This window comes from Cnephaeus nilssonii, assembly GCF_951640355.1.
Source record: "Cnephaeus nilssonii genome assembly, chromosome: 7".
In the NCBI taxonomy this organism is placed as follows: domain Eukaryota; kingdom Metazoa; phylum Chordata; class Mammalia; order Chiroptera; family Vespertilionidae; genus Cnephaeus; species Cnephaeus nilssonii.
In genome coordinates this window covers 96,062,843-96,079,841 of record NC_137078.1, presented here as the reverse complement: position 1 = coordinate 96,079,841, position 16,999 = coordinate 96,062,843, and positions in this window count along the sequence as shown.

Here is a 16,999-nt window from a genome sequence, read left to right as displayed (position 1 = left end):
CTTCCACTAATATTTACAGGGTAAAATAAGATTGTTGTTAGAGTAATAAATTTGACAGTAAAATAGTAGTCAAGTTTTCAGGCAAATTTAAATTGGCTAGTTGAAACAAGCGAATATTCTAGAAAAATTAATTTTACTGGACAAAAAGGTGTTCTTAAAGTGTTAACTAAAATTTTTATTGGTACTTCATCTCATGATAAAATTGTGCACCATGTAATGAACCTAAAACAGTAATATTATAGTGCAAAAAATTAAAATTTAAAAGCCATCAAGACTACATTATAAAATTTTCAAAAGCCTCCTAACATTTAAATCAAAAAAGGAAGTGATAGTAGAAGAATATCATGTAAGGAAAAATATCCTGTAAGTAAATCACATCTAGAAAATTAATACTTTAGAAAATTAATTGTAAGGCTAAAAGCAAGACACCCATGAAAAACACACAAGGTGTCAAAACAAGCCAGAGGAAAATCATTTGGGCAAAAAATGAAATAGGATCCCAAGTCAAATTTATAGAAAATATTCCTTTATTAACTTTTGGTCGAGAATATGTTTGTATATTTTCAGAAAACAACTCCCGAGACCATGTGGATTCCAGCAACAGAGAGGAATCGACAGGACTACTCCAGCCATGAAGACAGAAGAGAAGCAGTCCAGAGACGGAAGACGCTGATGTGGCCTTCCCATACTAGCAGTTAGCAGCTGTGCATCACTGCAGGTTGCCCAGGACCAAACCAGAGAGAGTCGGACCTGCATTACCACCATTTGTCCACCATCCAGAACTGTAATGTCAGTGCTGACATGTACACATAAGGAACTGTTGGACATTGAAATTGGGTCTCAAAAGGACTGTTGGCCCAGAAAGAAACACATTACAGACTGATTCATTTGCCTGTCACCATAACCATTATTGCTTGTCTCATTTTCGGTTCTTATAAGTGTATTTCTAATAGCACATGATCTAACTCATCTAGGGGAAATAATGAACAACATAGACGGATGAACAAGAACAGACCCAGAAACAAGGAGGCATGGATCAGACTGTCGGGCCTCAGAGGGAGGGCAGGGGAGGGTGGGGGTAAAGGGGAGAGATCAACCAAAGGACTTGTGTGCAAGCATATGAGCCTAACCAGCAGTTAAGGACAACAGGGGTGTCGGGCATGTGTGGGGAGGGGTGTGGGATGGGAATGGGGGGATGAGGACAAATATGTGATACCTTAATCAATAAAGAAATTTAAAAAAAAATCAATGACCAGTAATTGTTTCATCTTTAAAAACTTTTGGAATAATAAAATTTAAGAGCTGAAAGGATTACAGTTACCTTATTAAAAATAGACTTTACACCCCAGCTGGTCTGGCTTAATGGTTGAGCGTTGATTTATGAACCAGGAGATCAAGGTTTAATTTCCAGTCCAGGCATGTGCTCTGGTTGTGGATTCATTCCCTATTGTGAGGTGTGCAGGAGGCATCCAATCAATAATTCTCCCATCATTGATGTTTCTGTCTCTCTCTCCCTCTCCCTTCCTCTCTGAAATAAATAAAAATATTTTGAAAAGTGGATTTTATTTTTTAGAGCAGATTTAGGTTCCCAGCAAAATTGAGCAGAAGGTAGAGAGTTCCCATACACCTCTGCCCTTCCACACTCACAGCCACCCCACTCTCCACATCCCCCACTGGGCCAGACATTTGTTACAACTGATGGACCTGCACTGACACATCCTGTCACCCAAAGTCCATAATTGCCATTAGGGTTCCTTCTCATGACTGTGGAGTCCATGAGTTCTGGCAAATGTACAATGACATGCCCCCACCGTGGTCATAGCATAGAGTTGCTGCATTGCCTTAAAAATCCCCTTTCCCTTCTAGGAGTTTTATCCCACTGGCTTTTACATGTACATGTATGATCCACTTCCAGTTAATTTTTATGTGTGGTGCAAGTTTTGACATTTGTTCCCATGTGGATATCCTATCGTTGTGACACCATTTGTTGAAAAGACTTTCATGTCCCCATTGAATCTCCTTGGCACCTTGTTGAAATTGACCACACACAGAATTCTCTATTCTGTTCCCATAACCTGCAGGCCAACACCACACTGTGTTGTGTAATAAAAGGCTACTATGCAAATCAACCAAACAATGGAATGACCAATTGCTATGATGCACACTGACCACCAGGGGGAAGATGCTCAATGCAGGAGCTGCCCCCTGGTGGTCAGTGTGCGCCCCCAGCGGGAGCGCCACTCAGCCAGAAGCCAGGCTCATGGCTGGGGAGTGCCGCGGCAGTGGCAGGAGCCTCTTTCACCTCCGTGGCAGCGCTAAGGATGTCCAACTGCAGGGAGCGGGCCTAAGCCGGCATTCAGATATCCCCTGATGGCTCTAGAACTGTAAGAGGGCACAGGCTGGGCTGAGGGACCCCCCAAGGGCACGAATTTCGTGCACCCAGCCTCTAATTCTTTTATAAAATTTATTTGAGGCTAAACAAGGTTACTTGCATTTCTGTATAAATTAAAAAATAACTCTGTCAAAGGACAAGGGTTTGGTGATTGCCAGGAGTGGGGTGCGAGGGGGAGGGTCTAGGGTAGATAAATGGTGATGGATGGAGACTTGCCTTGGGGTGGTGAACACACAAGACAGTGTAGAGATGATGTGTTGTAGAATTGTGCACCTGAAATCTGTATTCTTTGTTAACCAGTGTCACACTAATAAATTCAATAACAAAATAAAATGGGGAAAAAAAAGAAAACAGGACGATCAACAATGTAAAATTTTAATAAAAGATCAAGCACAAATAAAATAAGTCTATCAATTCTACCAAAAAATGCTAATGGAATTTTAATTAGAATTGAATCTATAGATTTGGGGAAATTGACTTTTTAACCACATCCAGTCTTTTAATGCATGAATATGATGTCTCTCCATTTATGTAAGTACTCCTTAACTTCTGTCAGCTTGTTTTATAGTCTTTTTAAAAAATATGATTTATTGAATTTCAATATATTTTTATTAATTTCAGAGAGGGAGAGGGAGAGAGAGAGATAGAAACATCAATGATGAGAGAGAATCACTGATTGGTTGCCTCCTGCATGCCCCCCTACTGGAGATCGAGCCAGCAATCCGGGCATGTGCCCTTGCCTAGAATCCAACCCAGGACCTTTTAGTCCACAGGCTGACGCTGTATCCACTTAGCCAAAGCAGCTAGGGCTGTTTTTGTTTTTTGATATGCTTAACTATATTGATTGATTTTCAACCATTAACCCAACCTTGCATTCCTAGGATAAGCCACTCTTGGTAATTAAATAGCAAAGTTTGCAGGCATAGAGCATGCAGCCTATGTTGCTCCTGTTTGTGCACCATTATTATGATACTAGAGGCCCAGTGCACGAAATCGTGCAAGGGGATCAGCCCTCGATGCCTTAGCCATCCCTCACAGCCCCCGCCTCGTCCGGAAGGTCATCGACAGTCTCTTCTGCTGTTCAGTCTAATTAGCATATTAGCTCTTTATTATATAGGATTTGCTGTCAGCTTCCTGAAGCTGCCCTTGACTGATAAATCTCTGAACTGATAAGATTTAATGTTCACCAAACACCTCTGGGGAAGTGACCAGGTCCCGCCAATGCTCTCATAAGACAGGCTTTTCCCTTGGGTATGACACAGGGATCCTGTAATCAAGGCCACTGTGGAGATGTCCCCGGAGCCATTAGGGACTGAGGACCTTCGAGGGTCTGAGTCCACTGACACATCTCCTCCCCAAATGATGCGATCCCTGTCAGGCTGCCCTTTCTTACCTCCCTGAGCTGTTTGGTCTCCCCGACACTGTCCTCAGGAATATCCCATCCTGAGCCACTGAGATGGCATCACTGTGCTGAGCTGACTTAGGAGAAAGGTCACGTAGTCCCATGTAATGACAAAACGTCCTAGATGTTCATCATCAGGCTGCGTGCTCCCAATGCAAAGCCTGTTCTCTGAAGATAATGAGGAGTTGTATCTGTGTGGGTCAGTGTGGCTCTCTCCTGGGCACCTGCATGTCCAGGTATCTTAGCTCGGTTTCCCAAGGAGAGCCTGACACAGGGATGCAGGCACACAAGATGGGTGGGGAGGGGTGTGGGGGGGGGGGCTCTCAGGAGAACAGCCAGAGGGACACAGAGAGGGCAGGGGGAGGAGCCAAGCCAGGATGTGGTCCCAGCTTCCCCCTGACCCCACAGGAGACTCAAGTGTGGAGTGAACCACAGCATAGGTACCCCTGGAGGCCAGGCGGCTGGTTTTATGGGATGCCTGGGGCAGGGCTGACTAGGGGCTTCACTTCCATGGGGGTGATTCGCTACAAGACGTGGGGTCTGGGGGCCATTAGCAATATGCACTCACAGCAGTTGGGGCCGGGTGTGCCCAGTACAGGGGTCTGGACAGGACTCCTTTTTTAATACATATTTTTATTGATTTCAGAGAGGAAGAGAGAAGGGGAGAGAGACAAAACATCAATGATGAAAATCGTTGACCTGCTACCTCCTGCACACGCCACACTGGGGATTGAGCTTGCAACCCGGGCATGTGCCCTGAACAGGAATCGAACCGTGACCTCCTGGTTCATAGGCTGACCTGGTTCATGGCCAGACAGGACTGTTGACTCCATCACACCCAAGCAAACCTGTTTCTAGGTGAAGAAATTGTCCTGTGGGCACGGCTCCGTGACCGAGAGATGGACACCACGTTGGCAGGATGAAAGACTATGACCACAAGGCCAATAGTCCAGTGGCTCTAACAACTCAGGGCCTGGGCACTTCGCGGCAAAGGGCAGAAAGTCAACAGGGTATCAAGGCAACACTTTAAGAACCAGGTGCCGCATGCTGGAGGCAATGGCCTCTCTCTCAAACCGTCTTTTTACATATACGTCTTCATAAGCACCGGGTGAGGTTGTCTGAAAGTTAACTCGCTGCCAAAGCATGGCATTTTTTTTCCTTCCACTGAACACCGTGGCCTGCCTCCACGTCCCCGGCACTGCCACGTACTCCAAAGGCCCGGATGAGAAATAGTCCATTAACTTCCCATCATGGGCTGGGCCGGGCGCCAGCTTCCCATTTGACAGTGAAATCTGTTCGAGCAGCTCCGTGACCCACTTCGAGGTGGTTACCGACGGAGGACTCAACCTCCTTGAGCGTTCAGATCCCTCTCTGGTCCCTGGAGGGAGAAGTTCGCGCTGCGACTCCAGGTCACTGCGGTGACGGCTCCCACCTGCCTCGTCCTCTGAAAAGTGTTCCACCTCAGGCGACCCCTGCTTCCTCGGGAAGGAAAATGACAACGAGGGAACAGGACGTTTTGAAGACCTGCTATGTTTTGTCCCTTTGTTCTTACTGGGCAGACCTGCGTTATTTGTCATCCTTCAGTTAGCACGGAGCGTAACCTACATGTTCACCTTGTCTGGTTGGAATCCTTGATTTCTTTTGGCTGACAGTCTCCGTTCAGGACAAAGGAACAAGTCAGACACCGAGCCAGACCACAAAGGGAGGGAGATGCGATAAAGGGGTTTTTATCTCCCAGCTTCACGCAGGGAACCAAAACAGAAAAAGTTAGCCTCAAGGAAAAATGCCGTTTCCAAGGTCAGAGAGGCCAAAGTTGTAGACACTTGAGAATTTCAGTCTCGCGCTGGGTAAAGCCAGCCTTTATTTTATTTTTTTTTAAATAAAACTTCCTTTTGCCTAATTCAGATACCACTGGAAGTTCAAGTCTATATTCTGGGATAAACAAGGAACACTATTTAAAAAGCTGTTCATGGTGTGGGGTTTTTTTTTAGTGGTATTTTTTGTTGTTGTTTTTGTTTTTTTTAGAGAAGCTCAAAATTGATTTTCCGTGTTGTTACTCCCAGGGGCGGTCTTGAGGAGGATCTGGTCAGGGTGATCACCAAGGTGAGTGAGCCGCCAGCTTGCCCCCTTCCTCCACAGTCCTCCGTGCATGGATTTGACAAACCTTTTCAGTTTCTCAACAATTCTTTTGCGCTAAAATAGTTTCTCCCTTGTGCGGGTTAGCTGCCGCCGGAGGGATGTGCGTGCAGGCTGCCTCGGCTGGATGGCTTCAGGTCTGCTTAGGTGCCGCCCAGCCTCGGACTGGCAGGCGTGTCAGCAGGAGATAAATCAAAGAGCCATCACCTTCCACAGCGGCACATCGCAGGGGACATGAGCTCGCCTCCAAACAAGACAGAGGTGGCCTTCTCTCTACGGGGTAGTGTCCCACTGCTGGGGTGGGGGTTCATGTAGGAGCTGCAATTGGCTGCATAACCTTGGCTCTGGGGGTGGAGGGAGACAGGCAGGAGCCCTCTCCTCTCTGTCTAGAATGTTCTCCTTACACCAACCCCCCTCCCCCATCACTTAAAAAAAACTATATATATATATATATATATATATATATATATATATATAATTGATTTCAGAGATGAAAGGAGAGGGAGAGACATGGAAACATCAATGATGAGAGAGAATCATTGATCAGCTGCCTCCTACACACCCCACAGTGGAGATTGAGCCCAAAACCCGGGCATGTGTCCTGGCCAGGAATCAAACCATGACCTTCTGGTTCACAGGTCGAAGCTCAACCACTGAGCCACGCCAGTTGGACTAGAACATGTCTCTGTAGCCGTTTTACTTGAAGAAAGAATCCAGACTTAGAAGAGATCTAATAAAGGATGTGACTTCCCAATCTGTGACAGCCCCCCCTCCCTCCCCTCCCCCCCTCCCCCGCCAAAGGGAATGGGCTGCCTTGCAAAATGGTGCCGGTGGTGCTCTGATAGGGAACCCCTCCCCCCCCCCCAAATGGCCAGTCTCCTGCGGTCAAGCGCCTCGAGAAGTCAGTGGGCCGGGGCCATTCCCCTGGGAGGCAACAAGGCCTGGAAATACTTAGGATCATTAGCGCCATCGTGTTCTCCGTGAGCCACTGAGGGCCCACAGCGGCTCTGCTTTTGCGTCTATCTCAGTGTTTCCTCCACGTCTTCTTTCCCACACAACGCGGCATAAGCTCCTGCCTTTGCTGTCTGCTGTTTGTATATGTTTCTTCCAATGGCCAAGGTCCGTCTGTTCTTTCGGTCGGGGACTGCTTGGGAAGGGACTCGCTGGCCACCTCCTGGGGCCGAGACGGGAAGGTGCCAGCTGCCGGCTTTGGGTAAAGATGAAGGATGCAGTCCTCCGTGGGGCAGGCAGAGGGGGTGGGGAGACGGCAGAGGGGGTGGGGAGACGGCAGCCATCAATCCTGTTATGTATAACTGTCCGCCTGTCCCGCAGCGGAGCCAGCCCTGTACCAACTGCCGCTCGCAGCTCAGCCCAGGCTCAGCCCCGCGGCCACGGCCCTGCTCACGGTCCCTGAGCCCCTCAGCAGAGGGTGGGGCAGGAAAGGGTGGGAGGGGGTCTCTGGGCTCCTCTGCTCAGCAGAGCCGGAAGCTCGACCTCTCTGAGCATAATTCTCTACTTTGATACCTCCATCCTGGTTTCTGAATTTATCCCAATTCTCTCTCTATCCAGCCTGGCCAGGGGCAAGAGGGAGAACTCACATTGGCCAGCACTGAGTTCAAGCCCACTTGCTGGCTGTGCAATGCTGGGGGAGAGCGCCCAACCTCTCTGAGCTGATTTTTCCTTCTGTCTAATGAGCTTCATGGTTCCCTCCTTTACAGGAGAGTTGTGAGGATTGCCTGAGATGTATGTGTGTAATATGTATGTGTGCATGCGTGTGCAAAGTCAGTTCTTTTTTAAAAATTTTTTTATTGATTTCAAAGAGGAAGGGAGAGGGAGAGAGAGATAGAAACATCAATGAGGAGAGAGAATCTTCAATCGATTTCTCCTGCATACCCCGTAATGGGGATGGAGCCCGCAACACGGGAATGTGCCCTGACCGGGAATCGAACTAGTGACCTCCTGGTTCCTGGGTTGATGCTCAATCACTGAGCCATGCTGGCTGGCTGCACAGTCAGTTCTTGTTCACAGTAGTTGTGTTCCATAAAGTGGCAGAAATGCTGAATTAGCGAATCCTGACCACGGCCCTCTCGCAAAATGCAGAGCTGGGTTCCCGGAGGCTCTGGGAGCAACGTTCTTGTCCACTGACCTTGTTTCATGAATGTTCCTGCTTAAAGACATCGCCTTTCATGTGTATTGTGACAGTGATTTACAACACTGAACTCGCAGCCTGCAGCCCTGTAATCAGCCTGAAGGAAGCTCACTGAACACAGAACAACGTGTCTACTCCATACGGCACATCACAGCCTTCTTCGGCCCAGAAGCACTGGGCGCCACTTCAGCACTACACTTGGGAGCCGTTTAAACAGTCACGTCCCCAACAAAATGCACCGAAATGCAGACAGCGTGGCACTGAATAGGCAGTGCCAAGGCGGTCTGCAGAGTGAGAGCCAAAACAAGGGGCGACTCCAGCTTTGCACTCTGAGCACTGGCGTGACTGTGATCGACAACAAATGTGCCGTGAGTACTGGTTTTGGATTCCAGTACATGTCAGTGAGTGGGTGCGTTAGAAAATACGGATCAACTGCACATACGCACTCCCCGCCAGAGCCCGAGTTCCAGTCACACCTGAGACGAAGGTTGGTGGGGGGAGGAGTTAACAAAGCTGCTGCGATAATCAGAGGCTGCATGTCCTTTTTCCATACGAACAACGGTGAGCCTACTTTGGCCCACCCCTGTGGATGCGATGTCTAGTTGCTCCTCAATACCCATTCTCCAGTTCTTCCCAAGGCAGCAGTTTTTTAACTCATGGCAGAGTAAACTGCTAACAGTCTGCAGCACACCAAATATATGTGTGTGTGTGTGTGTGTGTGTGTATTTAAATATATTTTATTGATTTTTTTACAGAGAGGAAGAGAGAGGGATAGAGAGTTAGAAACATCGATGAGGGAGAAACATCGATCAGTTGCCTCCTGCACACCTCCTATTGGGGATGTGCCCGCAACCAAGGTACATTCTTTTGACCAGTATCGAACCAAACCGGTTAGGGCCAAAAATATATTTTTTTGTCAATCTGACAAGAAACAATAGGTATAATTTCGATTCATTCACACCGCATGGCTATTGTCATGTCGGCATTTTTTTATTTGACAACAGAGATCAGTACCCTGACTAAATAGTCAGGTGCTGCGTGTTTTAAATTCTTGCAGCACACCGGTTGAAATAGCTGCCCCAGAAAGTAAAAGAGCAACATTCTGGTGGTCACATGACCCCCCTTTCCCTCCCCCGCCCCCCAGCTACATGGCTTCATTTCTCAGACCCTCTTACGTGAAGTAGTTAGGGCCTGAGGACCAAGTTCAAACAAATAAGAGATGAGCAAAAGTGTTGTATGGGACTTCTAGAAGTCCCCTCAAAAGGGAGTGGGGGGCGTCCATCTGCCCTGTTCCTCCTTCTGGCTGGCTGGGATGCTGACGTGATGGCTGGAGCTCAAGCAGGCACCGTGGACTATGAGGTTGAAGCCAGGTGTTGCGGATGGCAGAGCCACAGTGAGAAGGAACCTGGGGTGCCTGGGGTTGTGGAGCAGCCACAAAGTCCTTGACGGACCACCTGATCTGAGAAACAAGCCGCTCTCTTGTTCACGCCCCCGTGGCCCAGGTTTTGTTGCTGTTATTTGCTTGTTTGGTATCCTGCATAGCCAAATCCAGTCTTAGGTGCTAGGGAGGCTTCTAATCCTGGTGTGCCATTAACCAGCTCACTACCTTGACTGTGGTCACTTTACCTCTTTATGTCTCAATAGTCACTCCAGCAAATTGGCGGGGAAATAAGTGATTAGTAATTAAACAACGTTCTCGTTCTAAAATCCTCTGATTCTTATTAGTCTGAAATGCATTCCTAAGGTCATTTTCCTAAGAAGGGTGGAAGGCGAGATGTGGTTGTCATGGAGATGCCCTTGGGATGCTATCTAGTGCTAACCAGACCCAGAGAAGATGCTCAACGCATGTGCCATGAAGATCGGACAGAAGGAACCTGGGCCCGGAGGGAGAGCCAGCATGTGGTCAGAAAGGCCAACCAGAAGGACGGCAGCCCGATCCGGTCAGAGGACGCCACTGCTCTTGCCCAGGCTCAGGCACCAGGCAGTGGTGGAAGCAGGTTTCTTAAGCAAGAAAACCAGAGATGGCTCCAACCTACCACAGCGCAGATGTCCAGCAGAGGGCAGTCTAGGACCTCCGGAGAATGGACCTGAGAAGTATAGCCGCCAATGGCCCTGGTCCCAGCAACGGAGGAGGCTTCCTGGCCCCCCAAAGATGGAATCTCAGAGCCAGGTCAGGGCTTCGTGGCCCAGGTGGGCCTCGATGAAGAAGCTGCCATGACCTATAGCGGTCTATTCTGTTTTGAGAGTTCCAGTTACCGTCTTTTCAAAGCCCGGCTGATGTGGCTCAGTGGATTGAGCGTTGTCCCATGGACCAAGAGGTCCCGGGTTCGATTCCCAGTCAGTCAGGGCACATGCCTGGGTTTCGGAATCAACCCCCAATAGGGGGTGTTGCGGGAGGCAGCTGATATATGTGTCCCTCTCATCGATCTTTCTGTCTCTCTCCCTCTCCCTTCCTCTCTATCTAAAAATCAATAAAGAAAAAAAAATTTTTTTTAAACACACCGATGGTTACCCAAGACCGTGAACTCTTCAGAGAGGTAAGCCGCCTGCTGTCTCTACGGCCTCCCATTTCCACACGGGACTGTGGAACCATCTGAAGCGGATTTGAGCTAGGTCCGCCAAGGAGATACAAAGGTGTTCCTCATTTCTCTGTGGTTCCGCCTTTTTCTTTTCTCGATTTCCACCCCCCCACCCCCCACCCCCAACAGTCTTCATTTCTTTTCTAGGGCAGGGGCTGTACCCAATGGTCTATTTTTTAAAAAATATTTTTTTATTGATTTCAGAGAGGAAGGAGAGGGAGAGAGAGAGATAGAAACATTAATGATGAGAGAGAATCATTGATCGGCTGCCTCCTGCACTCCCCCTCCCCCCCAGCTTGGGCCCACAACCCGGGCATGTGCCCTTGACTGGAATCGAACGTGGGACCCTTCAGTTTGAAGGCTGGCGCTCTATCCACTGAGCCAAACCAGCCAGGGCCCACTGGTCTATTTAGAGCAAGGTCAGGGCCAGCCAGACCCAGAGAAGATGCTCAACGCATGTGCCTTGAAGATCGGACAGAAGGAACCTGGGCCCGGAGGGAGAGCCAGCATGCGGTCAGAAAGGCCAGTCAGAAGGACGGTCAGAGCATCTTCTCTGGGTCTGGATCCCAGCCGGAAGGAGGGCGGGGCTGCAGCAAACAGACCCGATTCCCACGGGTCCCTGTGTCTGCAACACCGAAGCGGTATTCTCCTTTCGCGGTAGGTGAAACGCCTTCACAGACATTTAATCGTTTCAAGTGAACCGTTCAGTAGCATTTGGTACGTGCACAAGGTGGTGCCGCCATCACCCCATCAAGTCCCCAAGCCTTCTGTCACCCCAAAAGGAAAGCTCGTGCCCGTCTCGGGGCTGTTCTGTCCTGTGTGCTGGGAGGGGGTGGTGCCAGTGTGAAGGCAGCCCAGTGGGAGGGCGTCAGGTGATGCTGACACCTGGAGCAGCACGGATGGACCTGGAAAACATGCGGAGCGAGGGAAGCCGACCAAAGTCCGCATACTAATGGTTCATATGAAGTATCCAGGATGGGCAAGTCCACAGACACAGGAGATTCGAGGTGGCAGAGGCGGGGGCGGGGGCGGGGGCAGGGGCGGGGTAACGGGCATGGCTGCTCACAGGTAGGGGGTTTCTTCTCCTGGTGATGAAATGTTCTAGAATTAGTGGTGAATATACTAAGACCACGGAGTGTGCGTTAAAGGGTGAGCCTGATGGTGTGTGATGTCTCCACTTTTTTAAATGCGAAAAAAAGGAAGCCAGGGGGCAGCAGCATCCTCTTGGTCCCCAAACCAACCCAGCGGGAGGTGGCAGGACAGCCGAGCACCATCTGGGCAGACTGACCGGGGAGAGGGGCAGGGGCGGCACGGGTGCAGGAGAAACCTCAAGGAGTGCCAGACGCTCTCACTGGGGGGAGCCCCGGTAAAGGGCTAGGACGGCCTGTGCCCCTTTCAATCTCCTGCCCCCTGAGCCCCTTTTGATTTCTCCCTTACACTCTACCTAGAACATTCTCGCCCCACCCCCTTGCCCCATACCCACCCACTGACCCTGGCTGGCTACCGCTCAGCCTTCCAGCTTCAGATTCAATGTCGGTGTGAGGTTTCATAGAACCCAGTGGAAATGGGTGTTATTCAATGACTCCTGATGGTGGGAAAGACCAGGACTCCATTCCCATCGGCACAGAAGTGCTGGGCGTTTCAAAGGGACCGAGTGAGCCTGGGCCCAGGAGGGTCAGAGAAGTGAAAAGTGGCCACGGTTGGGGCAGTGCACCTGCGAGGGGGCCTCTGTGCCCCCAGCTGGCAGCCAGGAAAGTGGGGCTCTATCCTGCCTCGAGCCTGCGAGACACAGGCCCCACCTCCTGACGTTTACATTTCAAAGGTGGGCGGGGCCGCAAGGCCCCTGAGAAAGACACAGCTGAGCTGCAGGAGGTACAGTGCCAGGCCAGGGGGGTAAATAGTTAACCACTGAATGAATGAGTGAGTGAGTGAATGAATGAGTCCCAAGGAAGGAGCGTCTAGGAGAAGGAAGATTTAGGCAGGATGGCTGAGGGAGGTGAGGGGAAAGGGCTGACCACATGGCCTGGGAGCCTGCTACACTCTCCCTGGAACCGGGGGACAGGACCGATGCTGTCCCAGGTGATGCACGGGTGATGGTTTGCGGGACGCGCAGCTGCAGGTGGTTATGCTCTGCCTGGACTCACACACCACAGGCTGGGCTGCTCCGTGCCTGGGAGTCCACATGGAGGCCAGAGACCACTGGGGCTGGAATTCCAGGCCCTCCTGTTACCCCACCACCACCCCTCCTGCTGGCACATTGTTCCTCCCAACAAGCATCCAGACTCCGTAGAAGCTTCAGGATCAGTGAGAGAATGAGCTCTTGCAGGGAACTCCTCACAGTGACATGCTGACCTCCACGAAGAGCAGATCTTTGGAAAAGTGAAAAACGCCAAAGGTGCCCATCTCCTCCCGCTGGAGGTGGTGGGCAAGGACGGGTGAAGGACATCTCCTTCTTGCCGTCCCTGGGATTGTGCAGGGAAAGTCTGTCCAAGTAATTAATGGAAGTAATTAGGGGTCAGATGGTCACGAATGGAAATCACTCAGCACCCAGTCACAGATGCCAAGGCTGGCCGTGCCAAGGAGAGGACACGGGGTGGGGCGGGAGGACTCAGAGAGGAGAGGGGGTTGCCGCACTGCCCAGCAGGACAGAGAGCTGATGGGGCTTGCTCTCGGGGCTCTCCGGTGAAATGCAGGCTATGAAATCTGCATCCCTAATCAGCAGCCCCCACTGGGGCTGAGAGGAGGCTTCTGAGCCACAACAAAATTGGGCAACTGCTGAGGAGGACACACCAGAAGTGGTTCCTGGCATCGCAGCCCGGGGCTCAGAACTGTGCCCTTGCAAGGGAAGAGGCATTTCTTTTCATGCATTCGCTGTATCTTGTAAATCCTTCCCTGCTTGTATCTTCTCACTTCAAGTCCTTGGGAAGGATAGAAAATTTTCCATCTACCCATCCATCCATCCATCCATCCATCCATCCATCTACCTATCCATCCGTCCACCCACTCACCTACTCACTCATCAATCCACCCACTCACCATCCATGAGCCCACCCATCCATCCATCCATCAATCCACCCACCCACCATCCATGAGCCCACCCACCTATCCATCCATCCATCCACCCACCCACCCTCTTCATTTATCCACTTCACAATATTATTTTTTAAAGAGGTGAAGCTAATATTTACTGAGAGACTTCACAATATTTATCAGGCTCCTGGCCAAGCCCACACTAGGTCTAGGCTCTGGGAATACAGGATAAACATGACAAGCATGGGCCCCACTCTCATAGCGTGCAATCTACAGAGGGGGAAACATACACAAGGAAGCCAAAGACACCCAGGAAGCCCACCCAGCCCTGAGTGCTGTGAAAAGAATGAAACAGGTGACGATGCATTAGAGGGTGGCAGGTGAGGGTCTCTTTCGCTGGGATGGGCAGGGCAGACCTCTGAGAAGGTGACCTTTGAGCTGAGACCTGACTGACAAGAAGAAGCAACGGTCTAGGCCAGTGGTCGGCAAACTCATTAGTCAACAGAGCAAAATATCAACAGGACAACGACTGAAATTTCTTTTGAGAGCCAAATTTTTTAAACTTAATCTTCTTCTAACGCCACTTCTTCAAAATAGACTCGCCCGGGCCGTGGTATTTTGTGGAAGAGCCACACTCAAGGGGCCAAAGAGCTGCATGTGGCTTGCGAGCTGCAGTTTGCTGACCACGGGTCTAGGGGAAGAGCATTCCCGGTGGAGGGGACGGCAGGTCAGGGTCCTGCATGGGAGACTGAAGCAGTGCCCAGGGACTGAAGGGCGTGAGTACTGGGGACAGGCACCAGAGCAGGACCACGCACGGCACATCACACGGCCCAAGGGCCGGCCAGGTGAGCAGCACGCCCAGCCCCACTGCCCTCTGAATGCGCAGAAAGGGAATCCGCTGGTGTCTTCTGGAGTGTTTTATTACTCTGCTATTTTTTAAAATATATTTTTATTGATTTCAGAGAGGAAGGGAGAAGGAGAGGGAGATAGAAACATCAATGATAAGAGAGAATCATTGATCTGCTCCTGCATGCCCACAACTGGGGATCAAGCCTGCAACCCGGGCATGTGCCCTGACTGGGAATTGAACCGTGACCTCCTGGTTCATAGGTTGACGCTCAACCACTGAGCCACACCGGCTGGGCTCTCTGCTAGTTTAATTCTCCAGTGACCCCACTCCCAAACACCGTGAGAGCCATTTCAGTGGTTGTGGGTCCACCGCAGTACCCCGGCCTGCATGGACCTCAGCCTGGACTCTGCCTTGCTGCCTCCTTCCCTTGACCTTCCTTCCATAGGGAGGGAGGCCACGTGGTGTGACCCTCTGCGGATGGGGAAGTTTATGTGCTCTGTTCATGCGATAATGGGGTTGTGACAAGTGAGTGTTGTGACAGTTAAGGGCTCCTGTCTGCCAGGCCTGGTCAAGGGGTGGTATTTAGCGATGGTGGCCCACTGGCCCTGACTTCCTGGAGCGTCCTGTCCAAAGGGTATCTCTGGGGACAGAGGATTCCATGGAGATACAGGGGATGGAGGAGACGTCATGGTTCCAGCCTAGAGCTCCACAGGGGGCATGTCCCACCCCTGCGTTTGTCACCCTCTCAGGCAGCTCAGAAGAGTGTGTGGAGCCCACGGCTCCCCCCAGTCTCAGCAGAATTCTGCAGCCTCCCCATCAATGAGGAGGGACCAGAGCTGCTGAATGGCTTCTATGCCCACTTCCTTTCCTGTTCCCCCTGAACCTCGTCCGTGTGGAAGCTGGCTGGTTGCCATGGCTGCAGCAGGTGGCAGCCCTGCCCCAGTGGCTGTGTTTGTTACCAAGCATAATCTGCACACCCCGAATGATATGCAATATGAACTACCTACAAAGTCAAGTTGCTGCCATGATTTTACATCAGTAACACACTGCGTCCTGGCGGGTGAGTGAGGCGGAAAGGAAGGTCACCCTGCAAGGTCACCTCCAGGAATGGCAGCTTGAAATTAAACACCTGGGCAGGGCATGGATGGTTTGGGGAGGGCAGGCCAAGAGCCCCAACAGGGTGGGTGGAGGTCATCACACTGTCCAGGGTCAGGGTGAACCCCAGCAGACATGATGGATGCTCAGTGGGTGCCAGTTCAAAGTGACTTAAAGCCCAAGAGAGACTCCATCCCCAGAAATACAGGTCCCTCTGAACAGTACCAGTCTCAACTATATGGGTCCACAAATATGCGGGTTTTTTTTTCAATAAATATACAGTCAGCCCTCTGTATCCCCAGGTTTTGCATCTGTGGATTCAACCCACCATAAAACTGGACCAAACTGGCTCGGTGGTTGAGTGCTGAACCAGGAAGTCACTGTTCAATTCCCGGTCAGGGTATATCCCCAGGTTGCAGGGGATAGAAAGAAAGGTAGGTAGATGGATAAATGGATGGATGGATGGATGGATAGATGGATAGGTAGGTAGGTAGATAGGTAGGTAGATGGATGGATGGATGGATGGATGGATGGATGGATGGATGGATGGAGAGGTAGATAGAGAGGTAGGTAGATAGATAGATAGATAGATAGATAGATAGATAGATAGATAGATAGATAGATAGATAGATGGATGATAGGATATACATATCTCTTGCTGGTTTTGTTTCTCTAGAGAACCCTCGCTAGTACACCCAACTTCCCACTCTTGAGTGGCTTCTAGCAGTTACTCTGCCACAAGGCCTCACTTATTTCCTTCATGGAACCCATCACTGCTTGCAATTTCAGTTTTGCTCACCTACTTATGTTCCACCCATAACAATACAAGGCCCGCGCGAGCAGGGGCCTGTCTGTCGTATTCAATGCCTGGTGCTTAGCAAACACCCAGGAGACGGAAAGGAGCCATGGAGGAGTCACGTGAGAGTGTATTATGAGACACAATGGAGGCGTGATCCCAGAAACACCCCCGGAGCTTCTCGCGAGCCCCATCGTCAGTCCCCACAAGGCCCAGTGCTGCTCACACGTGTCGCCTCGCATACCCGGCTGGGCCCATGACACTGTTGGTGCCGTACTGTCTCAGAACCAAAGCACTGCATTCCACACGCTGGAAACCACTGCCTGCCCCGGCCTCGGCTCCACAACCACGTCACACACACACACACACACACACACACACACACACACACACACACGGGGGGGGGGGGGAGGTTTTGCAGAGGCTGAGTCCCAGTTCGTTCGTTTCATGACTTTACCATTTTGTGGGTCCGATGCCTCCTGCTTTCTGGAAGCCTGGCCTCCAGGAAGGTTTCAGCGCAAATTCTGGAGCTGGCGGGTCTGGAACGGTGCCAGCAGGGGGGCGGGGGGG